Genomic DNA, 20195 nt, shown 5'->3' on the forward strand with positions numbered 1-20195 from the left:
CATTGTTAGAAATGTTAATAGAGTTTATTATGAATAAAAAATTGTACTAACCTAAATGGTTGTACAACATTGGTGACAAAATGAATGGAACAAGAACTTTTGTCCTATTCTCATGACAAATATTATTTACATATTCTCAATTAATAGTTAACTGGCTGACACCTTGCCACTTAACCATGTCTTAAGATTCTAAGAATTAAGGAGGTTTTCTTTTAAAAAAATCCAGTTAAGCTGAGAGGCTTTGAGAGATTTTTGTTTATCAGAAAATTACACTGAGAACTCGGAAGATATTTTAGATAAAAGCGCCTATACACAGAAACAAGTTTTTTTCTGCTTCTCCATCAAGGTAGTGCCTTATTCAGACTGATATCACAACCTGTACACTATATTAGGAAAAAAAACCTATCCTGCGTCAAATGGTGAAATTTTATAGATTTCATAAATTCAGTAAATAACATGAATTTAATCAAATTCTGTGACTCAAATACAGATTTCAATAGAAGAAGGAGGTTTGACCTGAGCCCAGGGACGTGGCTGCTAAGACCATCTGCCTGTCCACTTGCATGTAGGTCAGTAGGTCAGGTGTCACCTGCATACACACGCCAACGGCTGCTGACTCTCTAGCATTCTTAATATACAGAATTTCCTACAGGACTGACCCAAACACTTAGAAACAATCTTGGCTCAATTTGAGCTTTGCTTTCCAGTATTACGGATATATGCCACCAAAATCATAGAGCTGTGGACCTGAACAGTTTCCTTAGTCTTTCCTCCAAACCTGAGAGAAAACTGCACATCAAGAAGATGAGCAGTTCTGTATATGAGTATGGATGTAAATAGAGAAAAAAGGTCTGTTAATAGTAGTTGCCTTTGGGGTGGAAAATGGAATTGAAGAGGTTGAAATTTCATTTTCATTCTCTATATTTCTGTACTGTTAGGATTTTTACAAGAAGACTTTCTTACGCAATTTAAAATACATTGAAAAAATTTATGCAATTCTTAAAGCTTTAGAGAAAAGGAATACAGCTTTCCTTGGTAACACTATTTTTCAGAGATAGAATCTCGTCATTTGACTTTAGGTAACTTAATCCCACCCGCTACAATTTAAGGTCATTTTTGTTTTTGTGGTTAAGAAAATGGAGAACTGCCTAGAATCTTCTACAGCAGTTTTCAAATATTTCTTAAGCCAAAAATCTTTCACCAAATGAAACCTTTTCCTGAAACCCAACAAATGGGACAGAGAAAAGGTGGAGCTGAAGGAGCCTATCACTTGCCCTGCTCCTTCTGGCAAGTGAAGCACAATTAAAACCCTTTTGTAAACACGCTTTCACATAGAGGAGATGTTTGTTAAATCAGCCTTCTCTTTTTCAGGTTATCTTATTAATCTAAATGTTTAAAGGTGCTTTCTGCGGGCTGGCCTGGTGGCACAGTGGTTAAGTTCACACGTTCCACTTCGGTGGCCTAAAGTTCCCCAGTTCGGATCCCAGGTGCGGACCGACATGCCACTTGTCAAGCCATGCTGTGGCAGGCGTCCCACATATAAAGTAGAGGAAGATGGGCATGGATGTTAGCTCAGGGCCAGCCTTCCTCAGCAAAAAGAGGAGGACTGGAGGCAGATGTTAGCTCAGGGCTGATCTTCCTTAAAAAAAAAAAAGTGCTTTCAGTAATATTTCAGAGGAAATAAAAGAACTATGATTTGCAAATGTCCAAAGGCTTACTGCTATCGACTGAATTACTGCTAAAAGATCATTACATGGATAAAGGCTGATTATTCCTGTTGTTTGTTGTCTGTGATATGGACTGTCCAACATTTACTGGGATGTTCTTATTGAGAATTTACATATATTGTTGGAGTACAATATGTGCTGTATTCGTACATTTGAAGGAGCATCTCCAGGACTGTTCATGAAGCCTTCTATAATGATTACAATGATAAACATCACCTACCTTCGGGGTTTATCCATTCACGTGTTGAAAGGGGGGGTTCTCAGTCTCACGCAGTACTTCTATATAGAACATACAGAAACCTTCCAGTTCCTGGGTCCTGCTAACCAACTCTGATCTAAGGCTCATTTTTCCAAAAGGAGCACTGCCCAGCCGTGACGAATTCAGATCAAGTGAAGAGTAGGGCTTAAAATGTCCTTGATAAATAAGTACTGAAACGACTGAGAATGTTTTCCTGAACAAGAACGACCTCATCTGAAAGTGTTAGCGTGCCAACCACATGGGACCAAGTTATCAGAGAAAAACAACTGCTCTGCTGTTTGGTTAACTGATACAGACACGTAAAGTAAAACACTGTATAATGAGATATGAATGAAAGGAAATTATCCCTAGGTAAGAAAGGACCCAGTACTTGCTTTTCTCCTTTGTAATCTCTCTCCTCACCTAGGAAAAAAGCATTTAATTGAAAGTTTAAAATATTATTTCTAGGCCTACTACAATCAGAATCTCCAGAGACTGAACCCCCCAAGTGTGGCAGACAGGACTTACTAACTACCTAAAACCACTGCTCAGGCATGCCGGTGGGGCCCTCCTCCACCCCAAGGGGTAAATCACAACTGGGCTAAATCAATCTCTCTAACACCATTCCTCTCTGCCGGCTGGTGGTTCAGAGCTGAGCGTAATTCACTCTGTCCAATGAAGTTTGTGAGCAAGGCTATTGGAGGCCACTGGGTAAGACTCCTAATAAAAAGACAGGGAAGCAAGAGAACCCTCTCCTCTTTGTGCCTTTAAATTGTGTGTGTGTGTGTGTGTGTGTGTGGAAATGGAGCTGTGGAGGGGCACTATGTTTCTTGGAACTCTAGCAGCCATCATTCACCCATGAAGAAAAAGGCAAGATTGGCTCATAGAAAGTGACCTAGAGCCTGATATCACTGGGGACCGAACAAACCCTGGACGCGCTTACCTTCAGACATCTTGTTGTGTGGGAAAAATTAAACCTGTATTTTTGAAAGTAATTTTGGCCAAATATCCTGTTACTTGCAGCCAAAAGCACCCTAACCAATCCAACAGGTGATTCTGACGCAGAGCCAGCTCTGAGAAGTTCTGATGAGGAGCAGTGATGAGGGACCTTTGGCTCACACATATCTATCTCCCTAGCTTCTTGACATGGTGCAAAATCTTCAGAGGACACACAACCAGAACACTGCCTTTGTATTGATATATCTCAACAAATAAACCGAAAATAACAATTTTAGTAGCTAAAGACCAATACCAAGGTTTTTAGGACCACCCTTTTAGTCAATAGAGATCATATACATTGTAAAGTTGTATATTTTCCCTCCCCATCCCTGAAGTTCATTTGTAATATTTGAATATCGAATTAAAAAAAATTGGGCTTATAAACATGTGATTGTTTTCTAAATTTCTACCCATGAAACAAACAAAACAGTAACACAACACCACTACCATCCCTGCCTGCACTTCCTTTTTGCTCTCTCTACTTGGTAAAATTCTATCAGTCATTCAACATTTAACTTACAAGTCACCTTGTCAATTAGTATTTCCTAACTCCACATAGACTAGCTCTGTCCCTCTTTCTTCTCTCTGAGGACTCACTCACTTATTTGACAAACATCTATTAAGCTCTTGCTATGTTCTAGTCCTTGTGCTGGGGATTCAAAAGTAAACAGTCTGACATAGTTCCTCTACTCAGAGGTTAAAACCTAATCAGAGAATGACAGATCATTCCTTAAGCAACCATAATAGAATGTAGTAAGTTTCAATTTGGGGCACATAAGACAGCAACCCCATCACTTCAAAATCAGTGACGTTCATCAGACTTTCACTGGATAAGATACCAAGATGACTGAGATGCAGTCTCTATTCTTTAAGGGAGGCACAGAGACTGATATGTGTTCATCAAACCAGTTTCCCCTGCTGCCTGCGCACACAGGTATTTGACATTTCCTAGCCTCTCTTGCAAGTCAGTGTGGCATGTTACTGAGCTCTGGCCACAGGACGTGGGCATGAACAATGTCTGCTACTTCTACTCTTCACTTGTAAGAAACCTCTCATGCAGTCTTCCACATACCCTCTCTTTTCCTGTCCATTGCCTGGAAACTAAGGACTCGACGGTCTTAGGGGATGGCACAGCCATAATATAAAAAGAGTGTGGGTTCCTGAATCACTGAGTAGAAGGCCACTAGCTGAACACCTGATTGAACTTTCCATGAGGGAGAAATAAGCTGCCTCTGTGTTGTTACTGAGATTTTGAGTTTATCTGTTATAGCAGCTAGTGTTACCTCAAGGTAATTTAATTGTGATGTGAGAAGTACAGTCACATAGTTAAATGGAGAAAGGAGGTATTGCCTACTTGGCTGGGGTCAAGCCTTGAAAGAGGACCCACTCTTGTGAAGAAAATAAAGACCAGTACAGGCAGAGAAACCACAGGATTAAAGGATGAGAGGTGAAAGAGAATGTGTCTGTAGGGAACTCTGTGTATATCTGCATCAACTACACCATAAACGGCAAGATGCGGAGTGGTTAGAGGACAATGGGATTAATCCTTACTGTAAATCCTGTGTCACTGCCTCCTAGTTGGGCCATTTGGGGCAAGTTACTTAACCAGTACAGATAAGTTTCTTCATCAGTAAAATGGTGAAAATGCCTATGTCACAGAAAATCTTAAAAAAGTACTAAGTACATCATGCAGTCCCAAAATAGTCCCCTCAATGCTTTCTCCTCCTTTTATAGGATTTTCCCTGAGAAGAAAGCATACATGTGCTGAAGGGACACTGGTAAATTCAAACCTTTCAGTCCTTCATGTAAAGCACAGAAAAATAAAGGAATGGATTTCGAAAAAGGCAAAGAGCTTTTATGATATCAACAAGATATCTTTAATAACTTTATAAAGCTGTTAAAAACTCTTTAGAACTTATCATAATTGTGCTTTCTTTAACATGCAGGATACATGACTCTAAAAACACTGAGAACACCACCGCCTCACACAAGTGCATATACAGGCAGCTCCATTCCCCACATACTGTGTTCCTAGGCTTTGTGTGCAAAAGATGTAAATCCTTTCCCCTAGAGGAAACATCTGTTCTATCATTGGGGTCTGTGAGCAGCCTATCAATTATCAATAGGACTAGGAAACAGTTGGGCATGAACCAGATACTCAACAATTTCTTGTTACAGAATACATTCTGTAAATGTTTTAAATGAAGAAGGCGTTTACATTATATTTGTACAGCAAGAGATGTCAGAGATAATCTAGTCTATGCGTAACAAACTCAAATACCTTCAGGGATAAACTCAATGTGGGGTCTGCAGCACCCGGTGAGGGCACAGCCCAGCTGAAGGCATCAGATCACTGCAGGCCCCTGGGCCTCATCTCATGTCTTCACTTCCCATCAAAAGAAACTGAAGAGATTAGGTTTAGATGACTCTTGGAGGCTACAGAGCAAACATATTAATGAGTCAGCGCAGAAAATAGAAACCACTCCAGGTATTTTAAGCAGAAAGAGATTCTACAGGGAATTGAGTGAACTGTTGAAAAGGCTAGAGAGCAGGGTCTACGCTGGGCCTCCAGGAAGGACTTCTAGAACACTAGTAACTGAACCACTGGGGAATGTACTATTTTTGCCTCAATCAGGAGACCCCACAGGGACTACAGCGTTCAAGAACAACACTGTAGCTGAGACCCAGAGAGGCTGGGATCTGGAAGCTGCCTGGACAGAGAACACAGAAGATGTTTCCCACCTCCCTCAACCACCTCCGGACAGCCAGAGAGCTGGTGCTTCAACACGACAACGCTGACCTGGCTGTCCCTGCTGCTGTAAGGCCCTCCCAACACCCACAGTTCTGGAGACTGGACACTCGCATCTCCTGCACCGTCCTTGTCAACAGAAATTCGCCAAAAATAGCAGGGAGATGCCTCTGCCTCATCCCTGCCTTCGAAATCTCAGGCAAGTCATCTACTTGCCAGACGCTAATTTTACATCCAGAACTCTACCTGCGAGGGAGTCTAGGAAATACTTTAGCTTTCCAGTTTCGCCTGTACAAAGAGGCATACAAGAAGCAAGCAGGAATGGATGTGAGGGCCAAACTTCCACATCCAGGATAGCAACTTTTGGTGTAGGCCCCAGGGCTCAGACCTACATCATCGACCTTTTCCCACTTATTCTACAATGCCTTCTAGGGAAATCCTAAAAAAAGGAAAAAATTAAAAAATAAAAATACAGGCAAAATATGCTGGAAAATATATTATGCGATTCAGTCACTTTGCTCACATCATTAGCATACCATGAATCCACTACCTAATTTTTTGTTAGGTATATTCTGATCCATTGGATTTTGAGTTACTGAATGGCAGAAACTTTATTTAATTCATATTTGTATCTCCTGTCCCCATGCCTGCGTGGCCCAGAGAAGACACACGGGTACTTGCTGAATTGAAACGTTACATTCTTGACTTGGAGAGAAACAGTAAACTAGAATTTCACGAGAGCACTTTGTAGCAGCAATAACTTCAGGCGGAGGCCCCATTAGAGAGATGGAGTGGGGTTGAAAAGGGCTTTTAGTCTTTCAGTGGAAACAGAGGTTGACTTGTCTCAGTAGGGTATCTGCCTCTCTCTATCCACTCATGTTATCCATTTCTTGACCGGAGGCTAAAGGAAATGTGGCTTCCTGCTGTTAATCTTCTAGGGCAACAAGTACACCAGCTTCTAGGGTGAGATAACAGGCTGCTGCCTGGGAAGTACAGTCACTTGACATGTTGATAGTTCTGAGAAATGCGTTCTCGGGCAATTTTGTTGTGCAAGCATCAGAGTGTACTGAAGCGGAACAAAATGTGTGACCCCAAAATGTGTTCTTTCAACATGAACATTATTTTAGGATTATTTGTAAGAAAAAAAAGACTCAGAGGTTTTTCTTGTTACCTTCACTTTAAGCGCCTAAAAGTGATACAAAAACCTGTCTCAGGAAGCGAGCTATGTCACCTTGGTGTGACAAGAACGAGGCAGTAGAGCGGGAGGAGCCTAGAAAAGCCTGTTTGCTGGGCTCCCCTCTGTCTTCTGTTTCTGCGTGGCCAAACACTTGTTTTCCAAATGTTTGCTCCTTTTCTCCTACCTGTGAACTGCCTTCCTACCCTCTGAAGCCCCTGGCTCTCCCCACCCCCAACATCTTTTGTCTTCAGCTGAGGATGGCATTTAAGGCGAGGGCCTCGGCCATTTTGGCAAGTTACTTGTTTTCCTGGGTTTCTCTCGTGTACACACGCTATTAGGCTTTCCTTCTCCCGTTAGAGTCTCTCGTGGCGATCTGATCATAGAGCGGCCAGAAGAGCCAGAAGGCAGAGGAGCATCTCTCCGCGCCCCGCAGCGCGCACGCAGCCCCGGCGGCAGAGCCCGCACCGCCGGCTGCAGGGCCGCTGACGCCCCCGCGGGAGGCCCGGGCAGCACGGCCGCCCCCAACTCGACAGTGGTGCCGGCTCCAGCGGCGGCGTCTGGGCGCAGCGGCACCTCGGCCCACAGGAGCCACACCCTCCGGTTGTTTTAAGAACTAAAATAAACGAGAGAAACCCACGGCAGCAACAACTAACAAGTGAGCGCGCACACAGCCACGCACCCCAGGGCCGCGCCCGCCTCCGCGCCCCCGGCCCGCAAGCCCTGAGGCCCCGCCGGTTCCGCTTACCCTGGCGTCTCGGGGGCCCAGCTCGCGGCCCGCGGGGGGCCCGGCTGCGCCGCGGCTCAGGGACGGGCGGGCCCGCGGGGGACCCGGCTGCGCCGCGGCCCAGGGACGGCCGGGCGGGCGCCCGCACGCATCGCCCCAGGCGGCGCCCCGCCCTCTCGGCGCGGGAGACCCGGGCGGGCCCGCGGCCTCCACGGGTCCGGGGCTCGGCGGCGCGGCGCTGGCGGCCTTAGGCGCTGTGCGGGCGGGGAGCCGGCGGGAAGGGTCGGGCGAGGCCGCGCGGGGAGGGCGGGCCGGCAGCCCGCGGCGGGGAGCCCGGTTCCCGGGCCGGGCCGTCGCGCGCTCCGGGCGCACCGCGGCGCGTCTTCTCCGAGGCGCCGCGAGAACAGGACCCTTGCAGCGAGCGGCGTGGCGGGCGGCTCGTCCCCTCGGCCGCGTGTTGGCTCGAGCCTCCCGCTGGCCCGCGTGGATGCTGCGGTGCCGGCGGCAGCCCGCGTCCCTCCCCTCCCCTCCCCTCCCTTCTGCTTCGGGTCTGCCTTCCCTGATCGACCCCGCCACCCGAGTGTGAGCCTGGGCGCGCGCCCCTTCCGGGGCATTTCCATGTCCTTCAGAAATAAAGAATTTCTTACCTGTTTTTTACTCCTTTAAGCAACTGCCAGTTTTAATCACCGCTGTTCAGGCGAGACAGACAGTGTCCAGGACCGTCCCCAGCAGACAGGAGCCGCTCCTCCTCGTCTCTCAGGTGCTCCTTTGTGGACAGGATGGAGGAACCCAAGTCCCGTCCCATGACCTGGCTCAGGCCGTCTACAATGGTTATTTTCCTACACTGACTCTTCCTCCCTAAAGCTTGAAAGGCTTCTGGTGACATCCAGCTTCCTCTTACCACAGGAGTGAAATGTATTTTTCCTTTTCTTTCAGTCATATGCTCCTCATTGATCCATCAACCTGATTAATTAACCTTACTTTAGAGAACATGAACTTTTGGGCTCCAGTTTACTTTTATTGTTGACACTGTTTTATAGTTCACAGTTAGCTCTGAGAGAACTGACCCTGAGGGTCATGTGTTAATGTTAGAATCCACTGCAATTATTATAACAAAATGTTATCCTTTCATTGTCCATTAAAAATTTCCTTGTTAATATTAATTAACATTCTAAGAGAAAAGACTGCTCATTTATTATCTATATGTGCATCATACCATTTGGTCTTTTGAGGTAGCTACAAATAAAAAACAAACACAAAACGCTAAAACTAAAAGAACAAGAAAAAACTTCCTAGTACTCTCTCATACATGAATTTACTTGAACTTTTTCTTGGAACTTTTATTTTCTTTAGTTTTGTTTCCTGTTATATGATTCATTTATATTTATTTATCCAGAGACTATTTCTAAGTTTTATATCCTCCTGTCTGTTATCCTGGAATTTGGTGAAGAAATCTATACTTAATCTAAAAAATATCCCTCAAACTGATGATACTGCTGATGCAGATCAAGGCTGCCCGCTGGAGAGAAGCCCAAGGCGTCCTGGCCTACATACCGATCTACATCATCCTCCGGGAAGCACAGGACATCCTGACCTCATTGATCTGATTCTTACCCAAAGTTCTAGGACCACCCAATAACCAGAGCCACCTGCAAAGACACCATTTTAACATTTTTTTCATGATCTTTCCTTTGTCTTGTAAAGAAATAACTCACATACCTATGCCTTATAAATTTAGCCCTACCGTCAACCCATTGCAGCCCTTCACCTCCCCTGGGTCCTGTCCCCATGCTGCAGCTCTTCACCGCCCCTGGGTCCTGTCCCCATGCCTGCAGCTCTTCACTGTCCATGGGTCCTGTCCCCATGCTACTCCATGCTATTCTCTTAATAAAAGAGCACTACTGCCAGACCTCGAGAGTCCAAGAAATCTTTCTTTTGACTCCTCGGCTCGCCAAGACTGCATCACTGCGTTAGTTAACTATTATGTTTCTTAGGCTCATGTCAAATGTCATTGTTTATTTTAATAAAGATCTTTTAGTTAGACTAAGAAAATAGTACTTAATTACAAGTGATAACATCCATTAAGTATAAACACCTGATGATTATTTTTATTTTATATAACAGACCAACATATAGTTCTGAATAGTCTATAGTTCTTTTAACATAAGTTAGTGAAGCCAAACTCCTTCCTACCTTTGCTGTTCATTTATAACGGTGTAAAAATTTTAAATTAGTATCCACATACAGACCAATGCAGACCTGAACAAAAACATCTGAATATTGGGAAATAGAAATGAATACACTTTTCTTTTAAAAAACTTACTTTTTTCCTTCATATTTTAATTTTATATGCTTACAAATTGAGGCTTATTTTAAAAACTATTCTTTTGCTGTGATGTTATTAAGCTACAATGATTTCAAAAGAGATTAATATATTTAAAGAATCAAATTCTTGTGAACAATGACATCCTTAAAAAGGGCTTGTTTTCATTAATATTCCATTAATAGGAAAGAGATGATGAGTGAGTTTTCTTCATAGCCGGGTTTACAGTGTATAGGAAGGGCCTGCCTTCCCAGCAAGGAGATCCTGAATCACAAGCTCCAGCCTCCATCAATGATGACAGGATTACCTGTGATGTAGGCAGACTGTAGTGATAAACACAAGGAGACCCAACAATTAGCCAGGTTTAACACAGGTTGTGTTTCTTCAATTTTTGTATGACTGAGATAACTAAACAATTTACTCTCCTGGTAACAGGAAACTTCACTTAACAAACAGAATTTAGGAAAATTAGAATTAAGTTTCGGGTGATTTAAAACTTCTGAGTGTTCTTGTGATCCAGAGCTAAGTGGCCTCTAGCTGGTGTTTGAGCATGTATCACATTCTACGCAGGGGCTATTAGGTATTTGGTCTCAGAATCAGAAAATTAAGCAGTTTGGTGATATATACCCATTCTCCAAATTAGGATAAAGTCGAGGCTAAAATAGTACACTTTAATTTTGAGACTCAGAACTATTCTAAACTAGCTGAGTTTTATGCCACTAATAAACTTTTGAACATAATCAAGTGTGTCAGTCATAAAGTGGTGGTGTCAATTTACAAATAGAATTGTTTTAAAAGATGGTGTATATTTAGTTGGTCAACATACACAGGTAATTCCACGAACTGGAGCATGCTAAATGTGTTTTTAAAATTTATGTGAATACTAATAATTATCTATTGAACTACAAAAAAATATTCTATACTAACTTCAGACATCTAAATCTGTGTAAAACTAAAGGAGTTAAAAATATTACTGTTTTTTCCCCACAGAATTTTTCATTTTCTAAAGAATTCAAGGTGAAGTGATCCTTATGGTAGAGGTTTAACAGTCTTTTAACTTAAACATGGATAATAAAGACTCTAATTTGTGTTCTTAGTTTTAAACTCATCTAAAGCCTGAGACAATGGAAGAGGCAAGAAGGAAAGACATCATAATAGAAGAACAGAAATTTTTTTTTTTAGGAAGAGTAGCCCTGTGCTAAGATCTACTGCCAATCGTCCTCTTTTTTTTTTTTTTTTTTTGCTGAGGAAGACTGGCCCTGAGCTAACATCCATGCCCATCTTCTTCTACTTTATATGTGGGATGCCTGCCATAGCATGGCTTGACAAGCGGTGCATAGGTCCACACCTGGGATCCAAACCAGTGAACCCCTAGCCACCAAAGTGCAGACTGCAAACTTAACTGCTGCGCCACCAGGCTGGCCCCAAGTTCAATATATGAAAACGGATCATATAAAGCAGATAAATCAGTTTATCAAGAAACAACCCCAATTCCCTCAAGTTTTTTTAAAAAGGCAAGTTCTCTGTTTTATATATGGACTCCTCTGGTCTCCTCTAAAAGGCCAATGGTCCTTTTGTTGCACATTTCAAGCCAGAACATTTCTAAATATTTGGTAACTTAAGTTCTGGCTAAACAAGGACAATTTAGCTTATCAGCAGTACCTCAAAATCAAGTGAGCTCTTCTGAAGATATAGATTCAGAGAAATCACAAAAGCCAATGTATGCTCCATTAATCAAATGCCTAGCAATTTCCCCAGCTATTAACAGCTGTTGTAATAGTTCTGACAAGTAGTAACTGCTCTGTCACTAAAACATTTCAACCCTTCTATCTGCCACATTCATCAACCACCTCATGTGCACCAAATCACTGTAAAGAGGAGCTAAGTGGCCAGTGACACACCTCTCTCCTGCCTGCTCCCTTTTCCTTCTTTCTGCTCACACGTTAGTTTCCAGGGCATGTAACATTTCAAGACATAACATAGGGGGATATTCTTGTGCTCTATTCCTTATAAATGTAGTTTCTGCCTTCACAGTTGTAAGCCATTTAAAAATATACAATAGCCATTAAGGAAGAAACTGGGGGGCTGGCCCGGTGGCGCAGTGGTTAAGTTCGCACATTCCGCTTCTCAGCGGCCCGGGATTCGCTGGTTTGAATCCTGGGTGTGGACATGGTACCGCTTGGCATGCCATGCTGTGGCAGGTGTCCCACATATATAAAGTAGAGGAAGATGGGCACGGATGTTAGCTCAGGGCCAGGCTTCCTCAGCAAAAAACAGAAGGACTGGCAGTAGTTAGCTCAGGGCTAATCTTCCTCAAAAAAAAAAAAAAAAAGGAAGAAACTGGTTACTAAATAGATGCAAAGTGGAAAGAGACAGAATTAGGAATTTCCATATATGATGACAAACAGTAAAAATTCATAGGAAAAGAGTCAGTGGGATTCTTCTAAATAAGTTTCCAGTAAAACTAAGAACACCAGATGCCAATTCTGTGTCTCCTGGACACAATTATATCTGGTTAACTCTCTCCCCATTTCACCTGAAGCTCTCATGATTTTGGAGGTTCGTTTGATTTACACTTAATCAAGGCTTCCCCAACTGTAATTTTTGAAAGTAACTGTTTCTCATAAAATTGAGTGATTTAATTTTTTTCCATCCTCCATTTTATTTGCTACAAGATTTGGTGACATATAAACTTGAATGAGGAAGAGTTAGTGGCTCAGATCAAAGTGGTCTTTCTTTGAGCAAATTAAATCAGAACTTATCCCTACCTCGTAAATGCAGCAACTTAACGATCATATGCTGTAACTCTGTAAAATGACATTACTTGATGAGCAAAAATAGCGGGCCAATGTGATTGAGAATAATGACCTCCCTGGGAAGAATAGCGCTTACTTCATCAGAAGCCAGGTACACGCAGAGCAGGGCTATTTCTTCTGCGGTTGCAAATCTTCCCGTCCTCTGTCTCTTCAGGAAGTCGCTCCGTGCCTGTGACCAGACACCACACCAGACATCAGTGGTGTGAGCTAAAGTATGAACTCACTGGCAGCTCCTTCAGGAGGCAAAGCAAGAGAGATCTACAGAGGCCACTGGCCTGCTGCCTCGATTATTCACGCATGATACATGAGAGTATCATTAATATTATTAACTGTGGGCCACGCAGGACTATGGTGACTCCTACGCTGCTCAAACTATTTGTGTTATACTAAAACCTACAGACACTGTGACAGATCAGGAAGTTAATCTTAAAGTAGAGGGTTTTTAAATTTTTCTGAAAATGTGGTGAAATATACATAATATAAAATTTATCATCTTAACCATTTTTAAGTGTACAGTTCAGTAGCATGAAGTGCATTCACACTGTTGTGCAACCAATCTCCAGAAGTCTCTTCATCTTGCAAAGCTGAAACTCTATGCCTACTAAACACTAACTCCCCAGGCCCCTCCCCCAGGCCCGGCTACTACCCTTCTACTTTCTGTCTCTATGCATTTGTCTACTCTGCGTAAGGAAGAGGGCATTTTTTTTAACTAAAAGATTTAAACACATTTAAAATAGGAGACATACCTCTTCAGGGTTTGGTCTGGCTTGTATTCTTTCTTGCAGAGATGGGGTATCAACGGTTCCTAAATCAAAGGGTGACATTCAGCTTGGTTACTTACTTAGACTGAAAAAGAAATTGGCAACTCAACTTTAAACTTCCTTTCCGTAGGATACAGGTACCAGAGAAATCCTGTCCATAACTTGGAACAGCAATTTCACCTCTTCTGCCTGCCCTTTTATTTCATAGGCTTATAACTTCTTTAACAGCATTTCCATGATTTTTAAAAGCACAGACTACAATTCACTATGACACTAGGCAGGGACTCTGAGTGAAACACCAGCATTTTAGTCGCATTACACTGACATGATACTTTATGGACTGTATGCAGTTTTACAGGTATTATCTCAGTAATCCTCACAACAACCCTGAGGGCTAGGTAATATCACACAATTCTTTACCAGTACAAGGACCCACATTGTCTCAATGATCTCAAAACCATTCTTTGCTGTCACGTTCACTCTGAATCCTCAGGGACAGCTCCATGCTTGTCACAGTCCTTGGTTCTAAATTTTCCTCATTATCTTGCCAGTTTTCATTGGCTTCAAATTCCTATTTTAACATTGTTTCATGTTTTTCATTGAAAAATATAATTTACAATATTTTACTTAAAAAAAGAAAAATAAGAATGACACTAAAATTTTTACAACCCCACTTAGTTCACCTTCCTACAGAGCAAGTTCCCCAGACTTTTTTTGTTAACGTATGTAACCTGTAAATTCTCAGGAAGCCTCTTTCTGACTGACAGTACTCCAGGAGGCCACACGGTCTTCCTACGGTCACGGAAAATGATCTGCAGTCATCCTTCAGGTCCATCTTTAGAGCGGGCTCCTCACAGCACTGCAGATTTGAGGTCTGCTCAGAAATAATTCCTTAATTTTATGACCATTTGCCATTTCTCTGGAGAGGCTGGGAAGCTTCAAAATTTGCACTTTCTGACACTTTTCTGTCTAAGAACCCTTTCTTTAGCTTCTTTCTCCTCTCACATTTTACTCGGAGGGGCGGCACTCTCCCCACTCTGGGAGGAAATTGCCTTCGCTACATTGCCTGGTTCATTAGAAACATTTTATACCTTCCATGTCACTGCAGCCAATAGTGCTGATAAAATTTCTGAAACCACATAACAAAGACCCCCTTGTATCCAGTTTCAGACAACATTTTTTTTTTTAAAGATTTTATTTTTTTCCTTTTTCTCCCCAAAGCCCCCCGGTACATAGTTGTATATTCTTCGTTGTGGGTCCTTCTAGTTGTGGTATGTGGGACGCTGCCTCAGCGTGGTCTGATGAGCAGTGCCATGTCCGTGCCCAGGATTCGAACCAACGAAACACTGGGCCGCCTGCAGCGGAGCTCGCGAACTTAACCACTCGGCCACGGGGCCAGCCCCTCAGACAACATTTTGCTTACTTCTCTCATCAACAGCCTCCTTAAAGTCCAAAATTTCACCAGCAGTGTGCTCAAGATGCCTTGAGCTTCTCTAACACTCTCCTCAAAATCCTTACAGCTTCTACAGCTTCCTCCCACTGAGGAAAATGAGCGTCACATCTTACATGTGGCCAGTATGAATGGCCATTAAATGAGAGCTGTGGATCAAGCCTATGCCTTCTGCTTCATTCCACTGTCACCTGACTCTGCTGTGTCCATGGCACAGGCTGACACACCATGCTACTGTCTACCCAAGTCGTGCTGACCAGCTGTGACTCTACAGCCATCAGCACCATCCCACACACACTCATTCCCCATCATGTTTCCTTCTGGGACTGGCTCAGTGAGTCACAGCTAGTTCCTTGTCCCAGAGAATTTGATAACATATTTTCCAATCTTCTGAAAAGGCTAGCTGCTAAAACAATCACATTTTCCAAATCATTTTGCCATTTATTCCACCGGGTAAATGGTACCAAGAACAGATAGGCTCAGGTATCACCAGTTTGTATGTTAAAACCAAGTGAAACTGTCTCTTCTGTATCCTCCTGTTTCTTAGTGCTACCGATGTTTACCTTTTTAGTCCAAGAAAAATTATACACAACACCTCCATAAGGGGAATGCTGTAGCTTGAAAGTGACAAGAAATTTTCACATATTGAGGTATATGGGGTAGCTATTTTGGTTTAAAACTGATTTGGCTTGAACTAAAGACACCTGACTTATAGCCTATCAAACATCTGCCTTAACCATTAAAGAGGGCATTATGCATTATCTCAAAGTAAAAGAAGGCACTCTTTGAAGATAAGGATGCACACTTCCCCTCCTGTGCCCACCAGTATCAGAACTCTTTAAAGATAAGTTCCCCTTCCTGACATCAGGGTCATGTTGACCTGCTTGCTAATTTGCAACTGAGTATCTCTCTGAAACTTTGATGAATATGTATCCTGGGTGTGTTTTATGGATGTTCTGTGTTCTAAAAAGGTATAAAACTGTACTGAAAACCATGCCTCTCTGGAACGCTTTCTTCCTTTGTAGAGACTGCCTGATTCAAGTAAAACGCACCTTATCTTTCTTATCTATAAAATGGTTATTGGTTATTCTGTGTCAACAAAAGGTATATAGTCGTCTTCCCTCTTTAATAAATCAGTGGTTTTCAACCTGAGGGGAGACCAGGCTGGATTACATCAGAATCTCCTGTGGGGCTGTCCAGCCTATTCCCCGTCAACTCCCCCCCAGATCCTAGCATACCCTCCAGGTCGTGAAAGGTCCCACAGGGAACTGCAATGCTTCCCCTCCTCAATCCCCACACCAGCTGTGAACTACTGAGAAAAACCTGGATCCTGGATGTTCATTTCATTTCTTTCCAGAGAGGAAGTTAGTAATTCTTCTTAGGTAGCCTATATTCATTTTGGTCAGTGGAACCAGGTGAAAGGGCATATCTAATTAATAGACACACCTACAGATATTAAGAAAATGAGAAGTCATTCCTAAGAAATAGGTTATTGAATGCTTTAGTTTGGACACATTGAATGTCCTTGCTACTAATAAGTTCTGCTTTTCTCCTTTCTTTTATGAGCGGTCAGCACATTTGGGTGAAGAGCCAAACAGTAAATATTCTTGGTGTTAAGAACCATTTGTTTTCAACTCTGCTGTTGTAGGATGAAAGCAGTCATTGCCAATACAAGAAGCAAACTGGGTGTGGATGTGTTCCAATAAAACTATATTTACAAAATAGGCGGTGGGCTGGATTTGGCCTGCAGGCCATAGTTTGCTGACTCACTTTGTATAGCATCAAGGAAGGTATTAATCCCTCCTTTTTATCCCTGGGCCAACCCAGGTGATTTCCACGGCAGAGCCCCTGTGTTCTGGGAGGCTCCTCTTACTTTCTTCCGCTGTCCTGTGAGCATGGGCTACTTTTCATCTTCCCCCCGACACAGTCATCCCTGGTCTGCTTCCAAAACAGTAAGCCCTGGTGACTCATGTCTCTTAACCCAGTGGTTTAGAATTGCCGCCACGTGCATGAGCAGCATGTAAACTGTTTGCCTCAGTGGCTTATTCCTGATGACTTAGGATCTCTCTCCCAACTGACTGTTAGACTGTTACCTTAACAGGATGGGACTCTTTCCCTTTTGAACTTGTCCCAATGACAGGCCACAGTAACAGGTAGTAAACAAGCTTATGGAGATCTCTCTCACAGTGGCAAGTGGGATGTCACAAAGGACAATTTCATAGCCCTGTGGAGCCTAACTCACCTGGACACACACAGTTGCACCTGATCCCCTGCTGGATGAAGTCTGCAGCCACGGACTTTGTGAGGCCAATCACGGCTGCCTTGGTTGTGCTGTAGACACATCTGTTCACAACTCCTGAGGATGAAGAGAAGGTTCGACAAGTGAAGGAATGAAAAACACAGTCTCCTCTAGAAAGGGAACACAAATTAGTGTCCCCAGTAACCAGTGTCATGCTTCCTCTCACCCCACTGTTTTTTAAAAATTGATATCAGGTTTTCTCCCTTAATAGGGTGAGTTTCTGAATTTAGGAAAATAGTATCATTATCGGCACAACTCAACTGAGACTCAGGTGTTGAGATGCTGCACTTAAATGACAAGTGGTTTTAGTTTTTCATCATCAGCTGGGAGAAACCTTAGGCAGATTCCAAAAGAAAATTAGGAGTGACATCGGCATCATGGTGGAGTGAGCTGTTCCCTTTGTCTCTCCCTCTTCGAACTACAACTAAATGGTCATTCATTGATCAGCAGAAGATACCCACACAGCACCTCAGGATGCCTGAGAGACCTGCGCAGCTATACATTTGAAGGGGGATGGACTACCCCTGGAGAGGTGGTGGAGATAGGTGAGTACTCTTCTGGTCCCCCAGCAGACCTGTACACGCATGCAGCTGCTCTCCCAGCTGGAGGCCCATAGTACTGCTGCAGCCCCAAGGGTGGGAGCGTGCCTCGGCGTGACCACAGGAACAGGTGATGGCAGCCCTGAGCCCCCGCACGATCACTTTCTCGTCTGGTGGGAGAGCCCAGAGCCACTGCAGTCCCAGGGAATGGCTAGGCTCAGACCCAGTGGGGAGGCCCTGCCCACAAAGCACTAATGGCTGGTGTGACCTAGGAGCAGATGGCAGTGGAGCTGTGCACCCAGGCAAACAAATTCCCAGCTGCCTTGAATGCCCATAGTACCACTGCGGCCCCAAGGGGTGGACTGCAACTCAGTGGGACTGTGGGAGCAGGCAGCAGCCCTGAGCTCCTGCATAATCGCTTTCTTGTCTGGTGGGAGAGCCCACAGGGCCTCTGCAGTCCCAACAAGTGGCCCAGGCTCGGACAAGCAGGGCTGACAGGGATCACGGTGGGCTCAGATTACACAGGTGCTGCCCCCTCTCCAGTGGTGGCAGGTGGAATGTATGACCAGATACTATCAGTATGCAAATGCACAAATCCACCCCATTGAATGGTATGAAGTATATTAATACTCCTGACCAGAAGGAAAAAGACAAATACTCAGAAAGCAATCCTGAAGGCACAGAAGTCTACAATCTAAATGACAGAGAATTCAAAATGGCCATCATAAAAAACTCAATAAGTTATGAGAACTCAGAAAGACCGTTCAATGAAATCAGGAACAAAATTAATGAACGGAGAGAATTCTTCACAAAAGAGATTGAAACTATAAAGAAAAAAACGATCAGAAATGTTGGAGATGAAAACACAATAAATGAGATAAAGAAAAATTTGGAGACCTTGAATGACAGAGCTGATATTACGGAGGATAAAATTAGCAATTTAGTGAACAGAAATACAGGTATTCCAGAGGGAGAAGAGAAGGAGAATGGAGCACAAAACTTGTTCAAAGAAATAATAGCTGAAAACTTCCCAACCCTGGGGAAAGAGCTGGAATTAGAAGTAAAAGAAGCTAAGAGAACTCCTAATTGCATCAATGTAAAAAGACTTTCTCCAAGGCATGGATTAGTAAAACTGGCAAAACTTAATGGCACGGAAAAAATACTAAGGACAGTAAAGCAGAAGAAAATCACCTACAAAGGAAACCCCACCAGGCTTTAATTGGATTTCTCAGCAGAAACCTTACAGGCTAGGAGAGACTGGAATGATATATTAAAAATTCTGAAAGACAAAAACTCTAAGCCAAGAATACTCTATCCAGCAAACATATCCTTCAGATATCATGGAGAAATAAAATCTTTCCCAGATAAACAAAAGCTCAGGGAGTTCATTGCCACAAGGCCCCCTACAAGATTTGATCAAGAAGGCCTTCATACCTGAAAAGAAGAAGAAAGGGTTTACACAGCCTTCAGCAAGGAGATAAACAGGCAGACAAAATCAGAAAACTGCAACTCTTTATCAGAACAGATTAGCATAACATTAAAGATGAAGGGAAGGAAAATATCAAGAATAAATATAGTCTCATCATTTTAACCACAAACTCACAACACAAAATGGAACAAGTTGTGACAACAATAATGCAGAAGGCGAAGGGGAAAGGGATGGAAACTGCTTAGTCAAAAGAGATAAGAGTCTATCAGAAATGGACTATCTCATCTATGAGATCTTGTACACAAAGTGCAGGTTAACCACTAAAAAAATCACAACTGAGACACAAATGATAAATAAGCAGAAAACTGAGAAAACCATCATAGAGAGCCAACAAACTGAATCATCCGTCTGAAATACACGGGATAAGAAAAAGGGAAATACAGAACAACTGGGAAACAAGTGATAAAATGGCAGCATTAAGCCCTCATATATCAGTAATCACTCTAAATGCAAATGGATTAAATTCCCCAATCAAAAGACATAGAATAGCTGGATGAATTAGAAAACAAGACCCAACAATATGCTGCCTCCAGGAAACACGTCTCAGTTCTAAAGACAAACAAGCTTAGAGTAAAAGGATGGAAGACAATACTCCAAACCAATGGCAAACAAAAGAAAGCAGGTGTTGCCATATTTACAGCAGACAAAGTAGACTTCAAGATAAAAAAGACAATGAGATGGGGCCAGCCTGGTGATGTAGTGGTTAAGTTCACGTGCTCTGATTTGGAGGCCTAGGGTTCATGGGTTCAGATCTTGGGCGTGGACCTACACATTGCCCATCAAGCCATGATGTGGTGGCATCCCATATACAAAAGAGGAAGACTGGCATGGACATTAGCTCAGGGCCAATCTTCCTCACCCAAAAAAAAAAAAAGGCAATGGGAGACAAAGAAGGGCAGTATAT

At 43.1% G+C, this 20195-nt stretch overlaps 2 pseudogenes; both read right to left on the reverse strand.

Moving 5' to 3' along the window:
* LOC139043588 (sodium/hydrogen exchanger 9B2-like) overlaps window positions 1-7773 on the reverse strand; it is a 54539-nt pseudogene extending 46766 nt beyond the window's left edge.
* A 1837-nt stretch (window positions 7774-9610) lies between these two features.
* The window catches only part of LOC139043589 (dehydrogenase/reductase SDR family member 6-like), a 28950-nt pseudogene continuing 18365 nt past the window's right edge, over window positions 9611-20195 (reverse strand).

This window comes from Equus asinus, unplaced genomic scaffold (assembly GCF_041296235.1).
Source record: "Equus asinus isolate D_3611 breed Donkey unplaced genomic scaffold, EquAss-T2T_v2 contig_3, whole genome shotgun sequence".
Classification (NCBI taxonomy): domain Eukaryota; kingdom Metazoa; phylum Chordata; class Mammalia; order Perissodactyla; family Equidae; genus Equus; species Equus asinus.